General features: G+C 35.2%; 1 long non-coding RNA gene across 1 annotated transcript; it reads right to left on the reverse strand.

The window, feature by feature from the left end:
* Positions 1–4,868: 4,868 nt before the first annotated feature.
* Positions 4,869–11,160, reverse strand: LOC128091088 (uncharacterized). Its single transcript, XR_008211234.1, has 3 exons — positions 11,107–11,160; positions 10,335–10,508; positions 4,869–5,744 (listed from the first exon to the last, which is right to left on the reverse strand). It is a non-coding gene; the product is annotated as an uncharacterized LOC128091088 (long non-coding RNA).
* Positions 11,161–20,715: the final 9,555 nt, after the last annotated feature.

Consider the following 20,715-nt stretch of genomic DNA (forward strand, 5'->3'; position numbering starts at 1 on the left):
TTGCCACTCCATCAGCTCCCTACTGCTGTTACGGCTCAGCCCAACCAAGCAGCTCAGCCTGGCCGGAATGCAACCATCACTCAACAACAGCTAAACAATTGTGCATTATTAACACTGTCTGAGCTGAAAACAGAACACAAGGAAGGCACAGTGTAGTGCCAGATAAATTTGTAGCGAATAACTGCATGCATTTTGATTAATTGGCTAAACACAGTCCTGTGGACATCAAAAAAGAAAAAAAAAAAAGCAGCCATGCTTTCCATTTTGATAAGGAATTTAAGAACAGATTTCATCTTTTCTTGTATATTTGCAACTCCTCTTTCTCTTGACATGAATAGATTACCTGAGAATTTTCAAATGAAGCACATAGAGTTGCAATCAGACATTGAACTTAAAAACCTCACAATGTTTCTTTACTTTTATATACCCATTTTATCAGAGGAAAACATTCTTCACTTCACAATCACTTTTATCATTTCTTGGTAGTACACACAATTGTGAACAACTACTTTCATGGATGAAGTACAGCTTGAGTAAAATTTCATCATAAATCTCTGATGAACACTTTGAGAACTCACTGAGATTGCAACCTCATTAAACTGAATTTTGATGCATTAATTTCACAAAAACAAGGTCACATATCCCACTCACTGCTTTTTTTTTTTTTTTGCTCTCTTTTTTTTTAAATAAAGATACTAAATATCAGAAGAAGTTTTGTTACTTACATGCATTAATTATATATTTTATGAAGAAAATAATATAATAAATAATATATTTTATGAAGGAAAAACTTGTTCTCTCAGAGAGTGGTCAGGCGCTGGAATGGCCTGCCCAGGGAGGTGTTGGAGTCACCATTCCTGGCGGTATTTAAGAGGTGTCTGGGTGAGGTGCTACGAGATATGGTTTAGTAGCTTGCGGTAGAAATGGTAATGGGAGGACGGTTGGACTAGATGATCTTGTAGTCTTTTCCAACCTTATGATTCTATGAAGGTTGCTCCAAAAATAATGCCTTTTTTAATTTTATTGGCCCATTATATCGGAAGCTGTTGTAGTAGAATGGAAACAACGGTTAAATCTTCCCACCTTCTGTTATATTTTGTTGTCATGCTTCAGATGACACCACAGTAACAGATGGCAATCTGACAGAAGGGTATCTGACATGGAAGTTTTTATGAAGAAAAGAAGCATTACTGTATTCCGTTATGAAAAAAAAAAAAAAATCCATCAGCATTTATTGGCACTTGCTGATGGCTGATGGTGACCAAACAGTGGACTGGGGCCACAGTGAAGTAGTGGGCAATATATTACAGTAGTAGCAACTACAGGTCACCTCCGTTAGTGTATATTTTTATGAGCATAGCATGCAAACTCATATCCATTGCTGGTGAAAATGCATAGCTAATGGTGGTGATTATGTTGAAAAACAGTGTTTTGTAGCTGACAATTTTCCTCTATCAAATGGTGTTATTGTTCTCTTTGTATCAGCTGTAGTTTCCACAGAAATAAAGAGGAGGCATTACTTTTGGAAAGATGCATATGGCCCAAGATAATTCCTGTTCATTCTGTGTGGCCCAGACAAGCCAAAGTCTTGGGCACCCATGCCAATGGTATTCCAGGGTGCATTAAAAATATGGTCAGCAAGTCAAGGGAGGTTCTTTTTCTTTGTACCACCCTGCTGAGGATACATCTGGAGTACTATGTCCTGTTCTGAGAGTTAAGAAATCCAGAACTATGGCTGCAGTAAACTAGAGACTGGAACTTTGGTTTTCCAGTCTGAATAATTCCCTTCAGAAGTAATTCTTGGCTATTTTATGCTGGTCAAGTTTTTAGTCAAAAATAAACTCTTGAGAAATGTTTTCCACATATACCATACATAGATTATATTATATATATATATATAAAATAGATTATATTATATATATATATAAAATAAAGAAGAATTATCCTTCAGCTTTCCAACCAGAAACTATTTGATGAAAACCTCCTGTCAGAACTAGAAACCAAGTCTAAACAGGAGAAGCAAAATGTATCATCAGCATTTCCAAGAAGTTTATCCTCATTTGATACCTTTAAGATATCTATAATAACATTTGTATTTAACAAAGAAAATAAAAAACAAGGAATAAAAGTTGAAATACACAGCTACAGTTTATAGAAGACACCCATATTACTTTGCAAATTATTGGAAAGTGTCCAGACATTCTTGTACCCTCACAGTTATATCTTATTAACACTGAATTCAGTGGTCCCAGAAATTTCAATTTACCAGCTCAGCTCTGAGGAACAAAGTAATAAAACAGGAGTTGAGAGGATAAAGACAAACAAATTGAAATAAACAGGAAAAAACAAACAAACAAAAAAGGATGTTTTGAGAAACTGCATTAAAATCAGCTGTAAAATTCTTCAGAATCAAGAGGTCCTGTCATACTCATCAATATATTCCTAGATACTGCAAAAACAGCTTGCCCACAAGGAAACAAACATGCATCTTCCACAGAAACTGTCTTTGACAGCCCCTCTCAGCTGCTCCTCATACTGTGCCCTGCTCCAGCTGGGGCCATCCCACTAGCTGAGGGAAAGCCCTGTGCAAGCACAACTTCCTAATGGCCACTACCCAGTAATAGGACATGAGGGAATAATTTTAAATTAAAAAAAGAGAAAAGTTTAGATTGGACATCAGAGGGAGATTTTCCACTGAGAGTATGCTGAGACACTGTTCATTTATAGTTCTTTCCTTCTGACTAAGGTATATCTGCTAGAATAACCACTTTTGCTAACTATTCCATTAACTTATTTCCATCACTTCCACACAGTGTACAATGCCTTGGCCTATTTGTGCAATATCCAGAGAAAATGTTCCCTCACAGATTATGCAATGTACAGTGTAAGCAGTCATTTCATTTACATAATAACCACACTATTTAAATTTAACCCTTAAACTATCTATTTTCTTTTGAAATAAAGAGAAATCAAGTGAAAGAAACATCTTTTCGTCTTATACTTGCAATGGCAAATGGATGTAAACAATCAATGATATTTCCACTGCAGTGTTATGAACTTTTTCTGCCTACCTAGTGGAAATGATTCCACACAATACCAGACAAAGGAGTCTCAAGTTCCCTTATTCAGCACTCACAGAAAGTCTTAAGAAGGGCACCAAGATGTGTAAGAGACTGGTAGATTTCTGTGAGCACATGATCAAGAAATAATGCTTATTAGAAAAAAGATCGAAGTCAGGGAAACAGTGGGAAAAAAAGGAATTGTAAAAATCCAACTTCAACTATTTAAGCAAATAAATAAATACAAGGTTAATGTTTAGCTGGACTCTTATGTGCTCCATGTGTTTTGTGAAAATAATGACAGCTGAGAATGAGCTGAAAGTCAAACAGCTTCATCTCACATAGTTCCACAAGAATTTAGGAGTATATTTTCAAGTCAAGTAGAATAATGTAAGTAAAGATTCTGTCAGTATTGGTTCTTATAAGCAAGTTACGGAATTTCTTAACACGTAGTAGATAATACATTCAGCTAACAGAAGCAGTCTTTGGCACATGCCTCTAAGGCTGAAGTTTCCAAGAAAACAGAAATAAAACCACAAACAGCATTTTTAAGTAACAATTTCAAAAGAATAGGGACATTTCAGCATTATGTATGTGATAGCAGCCATATAGTTTGAACTCCATTCACTGCTTCTCTTAGAGGTCAGCCAGTTTTTCACCCAGCAAATTGTAAACCTTCTTACTCTATGGATAGCTTAAGCTGTAGGAGAAGGCTGTAGGAAACAGTGTCAAATGCTTTACTAAAATCCAGGTAGACAGTACTCAGCCTCTCTACAGCTCTTATATTATTAAACTCATAATAGAAGACCAAGTTAAGTCAGGTAGCATCTGCCTTTCATAAAACCTTACAGGCTGCATGAGTCATATGATGAAATTAACAGTGATCCGCTCCATAATCTTATCTAGTATCAAGGTCAGGTGGACAAGGCTGTAATTCCTTGGATCCTTTTTTGAGCCCTTCTTGTACACTGGAGTCATGTTTGCTAGCATCTAGTCCACTAGTACCTCCCCAGCCAGAGAGGAAGGCTGATTAATATTGAAAACAGCTTAGTGAGAATTTTTGCTAGCTCTTGTGGTATTCATTCTTGGATAGATCTCATCCAGCCCCATAGACTTATAAACACTCTCATGATGTAACAGACCCACAGAACCAAAGAGTGCTAGTCACTTACAGTTTCCAATTTGAAATCATCTCACTCTGTCACTGTCTTCCAGCTCAGGGCTTGGGTACTTTGAGAATAATTAGCCTAAATAATAATTAACAAGGCAAAAAGAATCATTGAGTACCTAGTGTGAGTGCAAGTGTCTGAATACTTCGTTATAGCATGAATCATTCTAGTCTTTTTGTTTGTTTGTTTTTAAGTGAGAGTCCTTACAATCAACAGCTGTGGCACAGAATTTTTTCTCTTAACACTGACTGCAAAAAGCTGTGACAACTGATGTAGAGTACAATACAAGCCAATGAGTTGTCAGTGAGACTTTTGTATCCACCTGCTTAATCTAAGTACAAAGGTCTGTGATGTGTGGTACCATTCATAGGAATAATAACATACAACATAGATTCCCTTTCTTATTAATTAATAATTCCTAGGAAGTAACATAAAACAGTTGTGTGGATTAACTAAATCAATTGCTGTTGAATGCCTGCCTTGTATTTGACTAATTTCTCAATTTAATAGTCAAGGAACTAGTCAAGGACTTGGCTCTGAGCTGTTTATAACAATGATCAGAAGTAAGAAAGTATCTTTAAGTTACTGGCTTTACAGTAAATCGCATAAATTGTTTTGTTCTTTAATGATAATTAAAAAAAAAGATACTTTCCACTGTATTTCAGAAGTTCAGTTATCTTGCTTACAAGTTTATTAGTACTGGGAAATCTTAAGCCACTGGAGTATTGATGTCATTCTCAAGCATAAATATACCGCAGTCTGAGTAATGGCATCTCTGTAACAATACAGGCACCCACATGTTTTTGAAAAGAGATTATAAACATTCAGATACAATGAATGAAGCATGATTACTTGCTTGAAAGAAAAAGAAATTAATCATCATTCACAGAACTTGAACAGTAATTCATAATGAAAACCATTTATCCAAGCATATAATTAGCTGAAGTGATGCAAATGAAATACTTTAAACAATATGAAGAATATAGATTCTAACAGTGACAAATGATACCCAAAGTTTTAAAAATAAGTTTACTTCTTAATAAAGATTTGGCTTCTTTCATTGATTTTTTTTATTTTAAGAATACATATTGAGAAGAGGGACTGATGGTAACCACCAATAACAATGCAACCTAGTTATAAATAGGTTACAAATAAAAAGAGCAGTAACAATAAATACTAGAGAAAAGAAGTAGGAGACTATTGTACTCCAGTGGACTTTTGTATTACATTAACTGTCTGTAGTGATGAGATGTTCTTGTGAAATCCAGTCCTGCACTAGTTGCCTGCATTAAAACCAGCAGCTACTAAGTAATGAATGGGCACTGTGTGATGCTCACCTCAGTCTTTGCCTTTCAGGCACTTCTTAATAGAGGATTTCCAGAAGCATATTACAATATCTGGGTTTCACTAGGAAGGAAAGAAGATAATCTGGCCTAATGTCAAATGACCTATAACCCCTCCTGTGTGAAGATTTCACTCACTGGGAGACTGTTTCAAAATATGTCCCTTGGTCTGTCTGAAGTTTAAAAGAAAAAAAAAAAAAAAAAAAAAAGGATTCTTGTTAGTGAGCAATTTCATTTGTTTAGAATTTACAATATATAAAGCATAGGTTACGACAAACTACTATTTTTTTTAGTAGAAATTTTGCAGTGGAAAATTGTCTGAAAAATAAGTGAGTACAAAACATACAATTTCACCATCAAGAAAGGAAGTAGTCAGTTTTTTTTCTAGCAGGTGAAAAAATTTCATTACTTTTATTTTCTGCCAGCAGGGAAAAAGTTCAATACTGATCATAAACCTTTGAGCATCATTTTGTCCCTTGGAAATAATTATTGGAAAAGCTCTTGAATTTGATGTTCCATTCTGATGAAAGAACTCCCAAGATTTCACAGCATACATGTCATTTATAAAGAAATTTTAAAGGACTTAAAAGTAATAATTCAAATTGTAAAAAAGCTTTCCAAGACCTCAATTTTGTTCACAGCCTTATTTACTTCTAACTAATTTGATTTCAATAAAGCATATAATTTCTGATCTTGGCAGGGAAAATAAAAAGGGCCTTCCAAGTTCCTCATTTCTTTCTGATTACGAGCACTATATAGATTTGATTTTCTTGGAAATCGTATTTTTTCCATATAATTAGACTATACATAAGATTCCTTTGTTAGCCATCTGTCTTAAACCTCTTGCTGTTTTCAAAATCAAGTCAGCGGAAACAAGGTTCCACTGACCGACTCTGGGAATAAAGATTTCCTTATTGAGTTACATACAGCTGTCTATTAGCAAAGATAAATGAAACCACCAGTGAAGTCAAGTAAAGACAATTGGTGCTGAATAATTATCTAAAGAAGAATGGGTGATTTTATTATTATTTTAATGTTAATACGCAATAATTGAACAGAGCAATGATATTAAGTATATTAGGCACACAGTGAACAGCTCTGAAATCTCTTGCATCGTGAAACGTAATATAGCCTAAAGACTACAACTAATATAGCTTCTAAATACAGTTTTGCTTAGCCACTAGTCTCTGGAAACAAGCATTTATTTTGTTGTTTAAGATGCATTTTCTATGCTTTTGCCACTTTTATTTTACTTCAGTAGGGAAAGATGATAAGTTCTGTTAAAATATCTTCTCTTTTGCTGTCGATGATGGATATGAAATGATTACGTCACTTAAGGCTTGAATCATCAGAGGACTTTTCTCTCCTACAGCTTCCCATAAGTGAGTCAAGACATATACTATGTACTTGATCAAAAAGCAGCAAGTCTGACATATGAAGGTCAGACCAGAGAGGGCAGTAACAGAAGGGAAATGATCTTGCATTACTTTATCATGGAAAAAAGGGAGCAGTAAAGTTTAAATGAGAAAAAAAAAACAAGATTCAAGATAAACTTCATTAATAATAGCTATAATAGCAAGCCAGTGAATGTCATATATTGTCTTATATTAAAAGTTATTCTCTTTACAATATTCACAGAAGACTTATATTAAATCTATTACTAGAATGTAAAGCACAGAGGAATATGAAAAACTGCATGGGATACATTGCTGAATTTGCACAAAATTTTGTTTTAGGGGGGCTTTTGTTTAGGCCTGAACAGCATACTTTTTTTTTTTTGCTGTTGACCAAAAAAATAGCATGACCAAATGATCTGAAAAAAAAAAAAGTTTTTATAGGAGTCTCAGAAAGGGGACTCATAAAACATGCATATTTATCCTGGGAATATTCTATGTGAATTACTTAGTGGTGCAATGAACTGGATAAGCCATAAGTCAAGAGAGGGCACTGCAATTAATCTCCTCCCTCTTTTCCTGATTTGCAATGACAAACAGTGAACTGGAAAGGGAATGCGTTGAGGTCCCAATTAGAGAACAGTGGTTGATGTGAAAACCATGGAAAAAGGAGCCTGAACTTGTCCTTGCAGACATATGGCTCTCAATAAAAAAATAAAAAAAAAAGGGAAGGCAGCTCTCTGACAGATTACTCTGTAGTCAGCAGAAGTGAAGCACACAAATCACCTCCTCATTTTATATATCTGCACCAGACAATATTGCAGAGAGCTGTATCAGAAGCTGCACAAGTGGAGAGAAAAACAAAATGGCTTGAATATAAAATATCCAACAGATAATTGCAAACAATAAAAAGTTACAGTCAGGCCAAGCTGCAGAAGAAGGTCAGTGTACTCCACATGGAAATGGTCGAATTAGTTACACTGAAATGTTGACAGAAAACATAGCAGTTTTGTTCTGTTCTGTTTTCTCCAATTAATTTTGGATATTAAAAAAAAAAGAAAAATAGAAAAAAAGGAATATTAGTTAAAAATCCCAAATTCTAATTTTTGGTCAAGATGGAAGCAAGAAGGAAGCTAATACTCTTTCTTTCCCTCATTATTTCAGTGTCAAATTCTAATTTCAGTCCATTCAGGTGTAGTCCTAACTGTACTGCCGTCAAGAACCTTCACGAGCAACCTCAACATTGCTGTCACAAGCCATCCTACTGCTAGAAAAATACTGCATTGTGATGTTAAACCAGATTAGAGTGCACATGGGAGCAAGAGACATCATAGTGACTTGATCTCATGATTTTCCTGTGGAAAATCACTTTATGTTCTTGTGAGAATCCTTCTTTGTTTTTTTTGCTCAAAGCTTGCTTCCTGAGGTTTTTCTTGTGATAAGACTGAGTGATTTGTCAAGGAGGCAACTGATGGGTGTGTGTGACAATCTATATCGCTTTGGGAACATTTGAAAGCCCCTTCCCCCAGAGCTGCTTGCTCTGTAGAAGAGCAGATGAGAGTGCTCAAGAGCGTTTACTGGCGGAAGATCTGGCCTGTAACTAAAAGCTCCAGCTAGTTGTGGGAAAATTGGGGAACAATACCATCGTGTTCTGTGAGAAACAGGATGCAGATGGGCATCCCTGCACCCTCTTATCTGCTGGCAAGGCCCGGAAGATGGGAACAAAGGAGTTTCTGCTGAGATCCCAGAGCCAGAAGCTGCCACTCAAAGGAGAGCTGACTCAACCACTTTGGATTTGAGCTGTCACTCCAAAGACAGCTGACTCGACCACTCTGAAACTATTGAAAAGGGGCCATCATCACCATGGTTGTCCCTTGTCGTCGTTGTCAACAGAACAACTCTGCCTGACGACCCACCGCTACTGAAGATCAAAGACTGAACCATGAACCTCGCTGTATCCATGGTGGTAACTATCTCCCTCTTGCTGCCTATAAAGACCCCTTGCTTCTTCTTTTCTATCGCCCTCCTTCCCTTCCCCATTACCCTAATTCATAAGTGTCTGTCCTCCCCTTCCCCATTTCCCTGATTAAGATTTGTAATAAACTGGTCAGACCAACATTTGAACCGTTGCTTCTTAGTCTCATGCCGAGTATATAGATAATAAAAGAACCTCCTCTCCCTCCCATAAATTGGAGTGAGACAGTTCTGTATTAAGACATGCAATATTTTTCCCCTTAAAATTAGGGGGCTGAATCTCTCCAGAACATTTTTGGTTCTTTTCTATTTTACTCTTCCACAATGCAACAAATAAAAAAAAAAGAAAAAAAAGAAAAGAAAGATGATCATATATAAATACACCAGAGATTTAGTTAAACAAATAATCACTGGTGAAATGCAAAACAAGGAAGCAGAATTCTTTTCACCTTGTGCTTTTAAAAGCGTTTTTTTTAAGCTCTGTGTCTGATGATTTTTATAAGTTTTCTTCAGTGAATAAGCAAAATCTTACCTTTCTTAAGCTCTCAACAAGCCTCTTACATAATTTATGTCTGTAATATACTCAGTAAGCACTTTTCTTACGAACAAGGCAGTTAATGAAAATAAGCTTTTAAAAGCTTTCTCACAGTGTGCTGTGGAAGTCAAGCAAACTTTCAGAGTGAACTAACGCTTCTGTAAAAAATAATTAATATAAAATCTACTTCACTAGTGATAATAGATATATTTTTTTTAAGTTAACTACTCATGCTTGCTTTCTGAATTAACGTCAACACAGTAGTACCAAACAAAGTAAGAGAAAACGGTGAAGATATTGACTGTCTTAGAGAGCTTCAAAATGCTCCTACTTAGATTTAAAAGCATTGCTGTAGCCTGCAGTGAGGATAGAAATACATTTTCGGTGACATAAACCTTCCTATCATGACATTAATTATGAAAATGGAAATGACATTGTTAAAATCAGCTAAGCAAAAACCTCTCACTAGCAGACATACTAAGACAAGACGAAAGGTCTTTAAGAATATCTTTAAGATCTGGCAGAAATAATTTGAGAAAAATCTAAGCTTTTAGGTTATCTGAAACATCAGCCCCATAAGTCATCATTTTCTTTCTTATTATTATACTTGTTCTTTTTCCCCATTTCTAGTATTACTTCTACTCCTGCTGCTAGTAGTTTGACACAGTTAACATAACGAAGTACTTTGAATTTTTACCTGGCTCAGCAGGTAAATTTGGTAAACAATTTCCTCAAGCCTGTTAGTACATTACTCTGACCAGAAGGTGCATTTGATTTTTCAGATGGCATTTTGTTGGTGAGAAGGTGATTCTATGGCTGAGAGACAAAAATTGTAGTTTCAGGTAAGGAAGCTTTTGTACCTGTTCATGCAGAAGTAGATTATAAGCTGTAAATATCACATTAGTGTTTCAGCCTGAAGATGATGGAGAATTCTTTCAAAAGCTGGTACATTCTGATCACAGTTAATGTAAGTCTTTTCGTCAAGGACAATTTCACAGGGGATGCAAGCTTTGGATGAAATTCTGAAAATTTACCTGTTGAATAACAATACTAAGAATAAACTGAGGACAAGCAGAGGTGTCACACAACAATCTACATACATGCCTTGACTGCTATAACTCGCTGCGGGACATTCACAGACGAAAACAAAAAGCCACGATGATTCACAGCGGTGACTCAAAGCATAATATAAAGCACAGTATTTTCTGTGGCATCAAATATAGTTTTCAGAACATTGAACTCCCAGTATTATTCACACAAAGCTGGAAACTCAACTTTCTGAGGGTTTTTGAAAGATTTAACTACTCTATTTTCAAAGCAAGGCCTAAAGTTTGCTGTATGATACAATCTGGCAATAAAAGCAATATGTTACAAACCATAACTCAGAGTTGTCTCAAATAAGCTGTAAAACTTTTTCTTGAGCGTTCATCAGAACATAACCTAACAGGGTGTGGAAAATTACTGATATTACTTCAGATGTCTATTTTAGAACACAAATTTCTTCTTAAACTTGGAAAAAATCTATGTTTATATATGTATAATCAATGGATATTAAGCTGTTATAATCACAAAAGAACAAGAGAGTTAGGCAAAGTAGACTAAGATAAAAAGGAGAATAAATGGAAGGCTTACCCATATGCCAGGCTCACCTACAGCAAACACCAGAAGAGGGAATCTCCAGATGAGACCCCTCCCCACTCATAGCCAGCTCTTAAATAGGTCTAGGAGGGCTGGAGCCTGGCTCCACCCCTTCCGGCAGCACAGGGGAATTGCCTTCAGCTGTGCTCCTCTGGCTGATTCATGGCTCCCCTCAGGTGATCAATCAGAGGTTCAGGTCGTGACTCCGCAGTTCCCATATATATATATATATATATATATATATATATATATATATATGGGAATATATATATATATATATATAGTGATATATACTGTACTATATATATAGTATATATATATAAAGTGATTTATATATTTATATATATATATAAATAAATATATAAATCATGACACATTTTAATCCTACAAATTGTAAATTTGACAATCTTTTGCATGAACTAGGTAGTTAGATTTAAGGCTACAAAGTCTGATAAACCTAAGCTTTAACAATATACATGAACACCTGTCCATGGGAGTCTACTGGATGAACAGAGGGATCCCATCATAGCTGGCTCTCTAAAACAGCAGTATTCTGAAACAGCTGTCAGAATAAAGAATGTTGTCACCAGTTTCCCAGACTAATTCTGTATTATATTCTTTATTATCTTCTGTTACTACCTTTATTTTCCCGAGTGCATCTCACTATGCAAATAGGTGGTGAGAGACATCAAAACCCTCGCAAGACTGGCGCTAAAATATCTTCTTTCCCATCTATGAATCAGTATGAAAATCATAGAATCATAAAGGTTAGAAAAGATCACTAAGACTGTCTAGTTCAACAGTTAACACATCATATCCTACTAAAGAGCCCCTAAGTCTCCCTAAGTCTACACATTTCTTAAAAACCTCTGGGAATGGTGACTTAACCACTTCCCCAAGAAGTCTGTTATAGTGCTTCACCACTCCTTCTGAAAAGAACTTTTTCTTAATATCCAACTTGAACCTCACCAGGTACAACTGAAGGCTATTCCATTTCAACCTATTGCTGTTACTTGGAAGAAGAGGCGGACCTCCAACTCTTCACAACCTCCTTTCAGGTAGTTGTAGAGTGTGATAGGGTCTCCCTTGAGCCACCTCTTCTCTAGACTAAACAATCCCAGGTTGACCTTTTCTATGGTCACCATAAATAATGTCAACCAAGATAAAACAGGTAGCTGCAATGGGAAAAATTTAGAAAAGCAGAAGGTTACTAAAAAGTTTTGCAGAAAGTTACTTTTTTTCACAGTAAGCAAGCTAAACTGGAATGAATTAAATCTTAAAGTTCTTCTTTAGACTACGTTCTTCTTGTCTTCAGGATTTATCATGGAGAGGGAGGTATAAATTTTGACCACAGTTGTTTTAAAGAGGGTCCAAAGATATTCTATGGAAGAACTGGAAGATGTGCAGTAAAATATATTTGGAATTCCATGGACTTGAGGTCCTGGCATAATTCTAATTTCTAAACCATAATTGGTTTAAAATCTGAGGACCTCATAAATGTTACTCTCTATAGAATATAACATTATCTCTGCTTATAGTTTCCTTTAGCAGCAATGCAAGCACTTCAATATCATATACTAACTCATAACATACATCAGCTTACTGTACTCCATTTAGTCAGTTCAAGAAACTATATTTGAAGCATCCCAGATATCCACTTGCTTTGAGACAGCATGCTTGAAGAAAGCAGCTATGTATAAAAAAATTCAGGAAAATGTTTTACCCACCTGATGCAGAGCTTGTCTTCCTACCCTACAGTCTTTTAGCGTTTATGATTGAGTTACAACTTTTAATGAACTATTCAGCTTCTATTGGCAACAATTTGGAGCTCAGTACTTTTAACATGCTGAAGATAGTAACTTTTTTTTCTGATAAGTTCCTGAGTTTAGAGAATGGCTGTGATTTACCCCATGAATTTTGTTTAATTCACAGAGAATTTTATATGTGAGTGGCAACAAAATTATCAAACAAATGGGAATATTCCTAACTATTCCTGGTTCTGCATCTGACTTAGTATGTTTTAGCAACATACATGATGTGTTGTCTCTAGTACTTTCCTTTGTATTGTAACAAGAAAATTCCTTGTTTAGTTCTAACAACAAACACTGAACAGAGTTGTGTTTTTATGCTTTACTCAAGAAAAAAACAAATATACTTTTACCTCCTCTGTAATTTTATTTTTTTACTCTAACCAAAGATGTACGAGAGCAAGCAAGTAAACACATCTATATTTTCCCTTCTTTGTAGCAAGACTTCTTTTGTTACACAACATTTAATTACACAGAACTCACTGATTAAAAGAAATCCTACTGTCTTATTTCTGTCACTTTGATACATTACCCCAATTTCACCAGAAGATTTCTCTTGGCTTACAGTTTTTGGTTACTGTTTTTATAAATACCTTCCTTAGGCAATTCATTCTGTTAGAAATGTGTATGACATTGAATTTTTTTCCCTTCTGACTAAAGTTGTTATGATTAATGGATCTGATCCTGCCCTACAAAGCAGATAAAAAAAGTCCTCTTTGGACTAGATTCACTGTAATATTATTCCAATTTTCTGCAGAAGTAACTCCATTACATGGAAACTGCTCGTGAAAAAGCTGCTGAAGGGAAGTACGTGAAGTAAGCAAAGGCCAAATCTTTTCACAGCGTTATTGCCACTTTCTGTGGCCCTCTGCTTTCCTTTTTGATGAATGCTCTTATTTCTTATTTTTTGTCTTGAGCAAATAACAATGTGTACTGTGTGGACATGTGCTATGGTTTAACTCTGGCATGCAACTCAGCACTGCCCTGCTCTCCTCAGGTGGGAGTGGGAGGAGAACTGGAAAGGTAGAAGTGTGAGAATTCAGAGGGAGAGAGAAAGGTAGTTTACTAGATAAAGCAAAAACTGAGCACACAAGAAAACCAAAATCATCATGTCTCTCTTTTCTTCTGCCTTACTTCAAATTTTACTGTTCAGGATGACTCTGAATGCAATGCAATATCTCTTTGGCCAGTGTAGATCACCTCTGTCTGTCCCCTTCCAGCTTCTTGTGAGCCTCCAGCTCCCTCTCTGGCAGGACAGAATGAGAAGCTGATGTGTTCTTGACTCTGTGTGACACTGCTGAGCAACAACTAAAGCATCAGCAAGTTATCAAATTGTTTTTCACCTAAATTCAAAATGTGGCATCATACCATTCTACTCTGAAGATAATAAACTCTACCCAAGCCCAAACCATGACAACATACCCTTTAAAAAGAAATAAACCAATTATTCCACTCTGGTGATAGAATATTGTGTAGAATTACCAAGATAACAGTCCATTTTGGCTATGACAGCCAATCCACAGATACTTGATTACACTTCTTCTTTAAAAAAAAAGAAAAAAAAAAACAAAAAAAGAAAAAAAAAGTTAGATTTAGCCTATTAAAAAAATGTTGTCTTTGAATGTTCATTTGTTTTTGTGAAGATTTTCACATGGCTATCTATCTCCTTTGTTCAATTATTTTTCTGCAATACTTACAGAATGATAGAATCTTAGAATACATTAGGTTTAGAGAGACTTAATGCTACAGGCTAGTGTCAATTTAGGGGTTTAAAATGAAATTTTAATAGATGTGACATGTAAACCGTCTTTTCAAAATAACATGAAAATATGTTTGGAACAATCTGATAAATACACTTGGTAGTTAAAGTGAATCATCAGGGTTCTGTTCAGACACACTTCGAGGCTTTTAGGGAGTGTAGGAAAAAAAATAAATTATTTCACATGAGGAATAAGGACAAAATAATTCCTGGGAAAGGATGTCATTTTGGCTTCCTTTGTGGTACTCAGCTCCATGCGGAGGAAGCTGTGGAATTTACCTTATAACTGCAATGGTTGAATTCATTTTCTAACTTGTTCAACTTAAGTAACTGTTTAACACCATGTAGCAGGTTGTTAGAGCTGTGCCTGCATACACACACACTGCATTCACTTATGAGTTTTCTGGGTGGTCCAGCAACTCCACTGGTACTTTTTGCACAGAGAAACAAATGCACTGACTTGAGACAACAGGACTAATTGAATTGCTCCCCATCTTCACATGAAAATATTTGCCTGACAATTGCAGACTTGCTGTGCCTAGACAAATTCCTACGCACTATCTGATTAGAGTTTATTGATTAGCAACCTGAGTGGAGTCTGGTCATCCTTATAATCTCTGTGTTGTTCCTGCTGCAAAGTAAGAAGAACTGTAAATAGATAGGGCACTTTCAAGTCAGTAGAAACTGATCCTGCAAATGCAGAAATGGTCACCTAGTGCAGTCTTTGGTGCGTACCTAAGATAGGAGATGTTTTGTGTATTTTTGAAGAAAATCTAGAACAATGTATCATTCAAATACTGGAGTTGTTACATGGGCTAGCCAGCAAGCTGAGTATATGGACTTAGTAGAACAGCATTTTGAGGAGTCTCAATATATGCAGCTGAAGGTTTTGTTTCTGTCAATCCCAGTTGCCAACCATCCTGCCCAGTATATCTGCTTGAGAAGGTAAACATTAATCTTTGCAGAGATCCAAATAGACATCATATATTTACATATTTACATATATATATATTTAACATAATATGTCTGTCAATGTGCAACATCCGGTACCTAAAATTTGGACTTCATCACAGTCTTGCTCAATGAGCCAGGAACTCCATAAAGTATTACCTTGATGGCTTTAGCTATGCAGGAAAGGGCAAAAATGGAGAATGATATTGGATAAGTGTTCTGAGAGCAAATTGCTGCAGTCGTATCTCTTGCTCCAACATCAAAGAGGTAAGCCTGTACACAATATGGAGGAGGTTATAAAGCAGAGAATTCATTTGCAATAAATACACCACGAGATGCCTGGCTGCCACTAGCCTCCTATCTACTGCCCTAGGCAACTGCTAATTTTCTTATGGATATGCTTAGAGACTGTTGCTGTAGTACAACAACAACATTCAAAGGGAAATGTTGATATTCTCATAAATTTTCTCTTTATTCAAGCCATTGTTTCAGTGATTCTTAACAATTATGTTTGTCTGGAGAGTTATGACAGCTCTTTATTGGTAACAGAAACATTCATCTCAATTTGATCTTGTTTAGGTTCCTTGAAATAACTGCTTCACCACAGACACTCTCAAAAGTTGGGATATACTGAACAAATAAATGAATTGTCAGTGACATATCACAGCTAACATAACAGATGGTATCCCAATTAGAGGGATTTTATTTACACACACACAAATTGTTTTCAGGAGAATTGGGAGGTGGGAGATGCAATGCTGAAAGAAAATACCATTCTTTATAGTGGTTTGGAAAATGTCTTCTTATAGTTTCTGAAATGCAACTTTGAAAAACAAAGATGATTCATGGCATGTATTCTGATATGAAGAAAATAATTTTTATTGAGTCCATTTATAATATATTTGATTAGATTACTAAAATGTACAGTAACAGATTTATAAGAGAATTTATGGTAAATTAAAATATATTGATGTGTCATATTCCCTATTTAAATAAAACTTTTTAAAACATTGGAAGGAACTCTGCTATGTACAAAATAATGTATGTGATAAAAATTAATATACATACATATTTTTTGACTCATGATGCAGAAAATGCAGAATATTACTAAAAAATCTTGTCAAGAACAAATATTAAAGAAAATTTTGTTACTGGCAGGAATACAGCTTCTAAATTAATTTTTCAATACTGAATAGTGAACGAAGCATTTATACAGTATTGGAAAACTGCTGTCAAGTATAAAAGATACTCTATTTCATCCACCTTTGTGCTTTTTTTCTAATGCTTGGCTATGAAATTTAGAAGAGGATCATGAAAGCTCTTGAGATCTCTGACAAATTTTTTGTCTGAATGGACTCCACTAAAGCTTTGGAATTAAATCACTAGCAAAATCTGATCTGATGGTAGCAAGAACTGAACTCCCTTAGCAAAATTTTATCAGTTTAACATATTCAAGGTGTCTAAGGTAGGAAAGAAAAATTTTGGATTATACAGCCTAAACTGAGAGTACAGCTGAACACTCAAAATACATTTTCTGAGATAAGGCACTTGTTTGTATCAAGAGAATGACAAAATAATTAGCTTTGGCTAATTTTCAGTAGTTACCTCAATAATCCGTATTATTAAGTAGTGCTACATGACTTTAGTTTTTGGCTTTTTTGTTTGTTTGTTTGTTTGTTCCATATCATTGTTCATTTTTTTCAGTTTTTGAAATGAAAATACAATCTTTTCTACTCTCATGGACATTATTTAGACAACTGCAGGATACATCAGCATGACTGAGTTTGCGTGTACACTGAATGGCCATACTTAGGAAATTTTATAGCAATAGCTGCTTGTTACCTTTATGTGGACAAGCAGAAAAGGAAATGTCTGCAAGGACATTTAGTATGTTGGTGTGTGACATTGCTCTAAAAATTCTTGTATTTGCACTATGATAAACTTCTTGACTTGAGACCAGATGCTTCCTAACTGGGTAATAAAAGGGCTTTTACGAGCAAATTCACACTGTGATTATTTTTTGTGTAATGGGGCATTAAGTTTTTCAGTATTATGACATCTAACTACTTGATTAATGAGTCAATTTTTCACAATGTTTTGAATTACTCAAAAGATAAACTATTATTTTATAGTTTGATCAACTCAATAAGTCTGTTAGAAATTAACAATAATATTACATGGAAGCATAGTCTGAAATCACATTCTCTGGCATTCACCTTTGGTTGATATTATGCAGTCTACCAAAATCTTGCTGGACTGTTCTCTGTGGAAATCAGTTTGCGAATGGGAGGAGGATTATTACTGTTATTTCCTTTTTGGTTCTCTCTCAGTTATTATTAAAAATCAACATGAAATCCTGCTTCCTTGAAAACAATGAATAAACATGAAACTGTTTCCAAGGCTACTTGTCCTCACAGTCCTTGATTTAAGGATTGAATGGTTCTGTTTTCTTCTTTGCTTCTTTTCCTTCCATTCCTCCCTCTCCTTCCTTCTTTTTTTTTTTTTTCTTTCTTTTATACACATACAGAAAAATAACACAGCAACAAATTAAAACTAGTCTTTTTTATCATTCCTTAGAAATCATTCTTATTCTCATTAGCAAGCTTTTTGCTCTGGTTTATTTTTTCAGATATTTTACTCATGTAGAGCTTTACTGCTTCTTTCATTTAGCTTAAACATAATATATTTAGAATACCTATCACTTTTAATAAGATGTGATGGTTTGCAGTTAAAAAGATGTCCCCTCTTCAGCTAGCTGCTGTTTTGAAACATGTCATAGTTGCACAAATCTCCCCATATTCTATGGGTGTTCAGGCATGTAAATCTAACTGTGAATTCCATTAAGAATCTGAAACTAATATTGCAATAATCATGTTCCTCTGCTTATGCCTAAGCTACAGCACCATGAAAATCTACATATCTCTCACATTTAGATGAGAGATCTACTAGTATCCTGGGTCAGGGTCTGAAAAGATGCATGCATGTACTTCTATCTAGCTTGACTACAAGCCTAAATTCCAACAGAAGAGCCTGGCAAATAAGGTAAAAAGGAGCTGAGGTACCCTTTCATGGTCATATTTTTGCTAGAAGTGATTGGGGGAACAAGAACAGTGCCACTGAATAGACTTATCACAATCTGACCATCGAGGCTCATAGCCTCTGTGAATTTGGCTACTATTTCTTAAAAGAATAATAATAATAAAATTAAAAACCAAATTAAAATCTTGTAGTCGAGTGCTGCTATTTAGCTATGTCTCATTTGCTAACACCTTTGAAGAAAAACAAAGCATAGGTTAGTGAATTTGTACTTCAGAATTTGTCTTGAAGACATAATTTCCCCTACTCTATCTTCTTTCCAACAACATCCCAGCTGCAGTTATTTCAGATTAGTTGAAATAAATTTTGTTTTGATGTATATAAGTGGTTGCTTTTAGTATATGCATTGCTAAAAAGTACAAGGATATCCTTCACTTTATATTCAGCATTAAATTATATATTCCTTTAAAAATAATAAAATGAAATAGAAAGACTAAAACAATTGCAATTTAATTGAAATTTCAACTCTTATTTATAACTTACAAAAGTAAATATGACTGTAAAATGAAACTGAGTAGTGCTGAAACTGAAATATTCTCAAATTACCATCTGTTCTCTCAACAAAAAACTGCTGTCTATGAAAGCAAAAACTTTTTCTAAATAGTGTCTACTATTGCTTAATGAGATTGCATGGGTGACATCTTGTAAATACACTGTGGATTTAAGTTAAAAGGAAAACAAATATGGTTGTAGACATTTTTAAGCTATGTTGAAAGCTGATACATACATTTTATACATGTTCTGATGCAGAAAAGAACAGCTGTATAGAGTACAATACTACATATTGTTGTACAGTGTATACAGTAGTATAAATGTACTGTATATAAGGTAATCCTTACATAACATACTGCTTACAACATCCTACATCTTCACCTCTGTAAGACCGCAAGAAAACAGTAAAACCTACCTGACATTTCACCTCTCAGAGAACAAAAGCTACCCCAGAGGACTGAAGAAGAGAGTTTTCCTTTCACTTGAATCCTTCCAAATTGAATGATATATGAGGTTTTTCCCTGCATACCTGGAAACCTTCTTAGACTGTTTATCAGAAAAGATGTCTTTGATTCAGTACTCATATACTGATTGTGGTATTTCAGCTGAAAAACACCAGATTTTCTCTCTGAAAACTGTTCTATTTTAAACAGGAGGAGGAGGAAAACGCATCAGAAGGCAGGAGAGAGAAAGAGGAAGGGATTAGCAATCACACCTATAAGCCATTGTATCTTCCAAGGTCAGACATCAATTCGTTTCACCCTGTTCCAGTCCAAAATGTTTCTCAGCCAAAGCAGCCTCTAAAAGAAAAAGATTCATAGCTATTTGTAAGGCAGGGGATTCTCACTCTTATTGCATTATGAATTGAGAAAATTGCAAGAAACAGAAATCTGTGCTTTGTCCCCACTGGTCCCCACTGGGGACCCCACAGCACATACTTGTCATTTCCCATCCTCAGACTCAATACTCCGTCATACTACAAGGCATGCCTTCTCTGAACTGAGCAACAGCAGAAACATTAACATTTTCCTTCTAGATAGATACTTTTTTGAATTGTCATTCAGAAAACAATCAAAAAGAAAGTAAGGAAAGAAAAACACCACATGTTTCAGTCTGCTTTTAGTCAGAATGTGTACTTTAAGTATCTCTCTCAATGTTATTTCATAGAGGTGCCTTGTCTAATGGGAGCCTTGAACTAAAACTGTGCACATATTCTGGATGAATAGAAGGCATTTTACCTTCTCATTCAAAGACTGGAAAGCAAGAACACTTTGAGGAGCAGAAAAAATTTCTAGGCACATAAAGGGACATATAAATTTGTATATTACACTGGAAGATGAGGTTGTTGGTTTTTTTTTCCTTCTAGTACACTTGTACCTTTGTCACCACAATTTTCTACACTGTGACTTTCTCAGAAGGCATATGACTGAACCTATGATACACAGAGTATCATCACATAGTGGTATGGAATAAAAATAGTCTCCTGATCCTGATCAT

Source organism: Tympanuchus pallidicinctus, unplaced genomic scaffold (genome assembly GCF_026119805.1).
Source record: "Tympanuchus pallidicinctus isolate F22 unplaced genomic scaffold, pur_lepc_1.0 scaffold5, whole genome shotgun sequence".
Classification (NCBI taxonomy): Eukaryota; Metazoa; Chordata; class Aves; order Galliformes; family Phasianidae; genus Tympanuchus; species Tympanuchus pallidicinctus.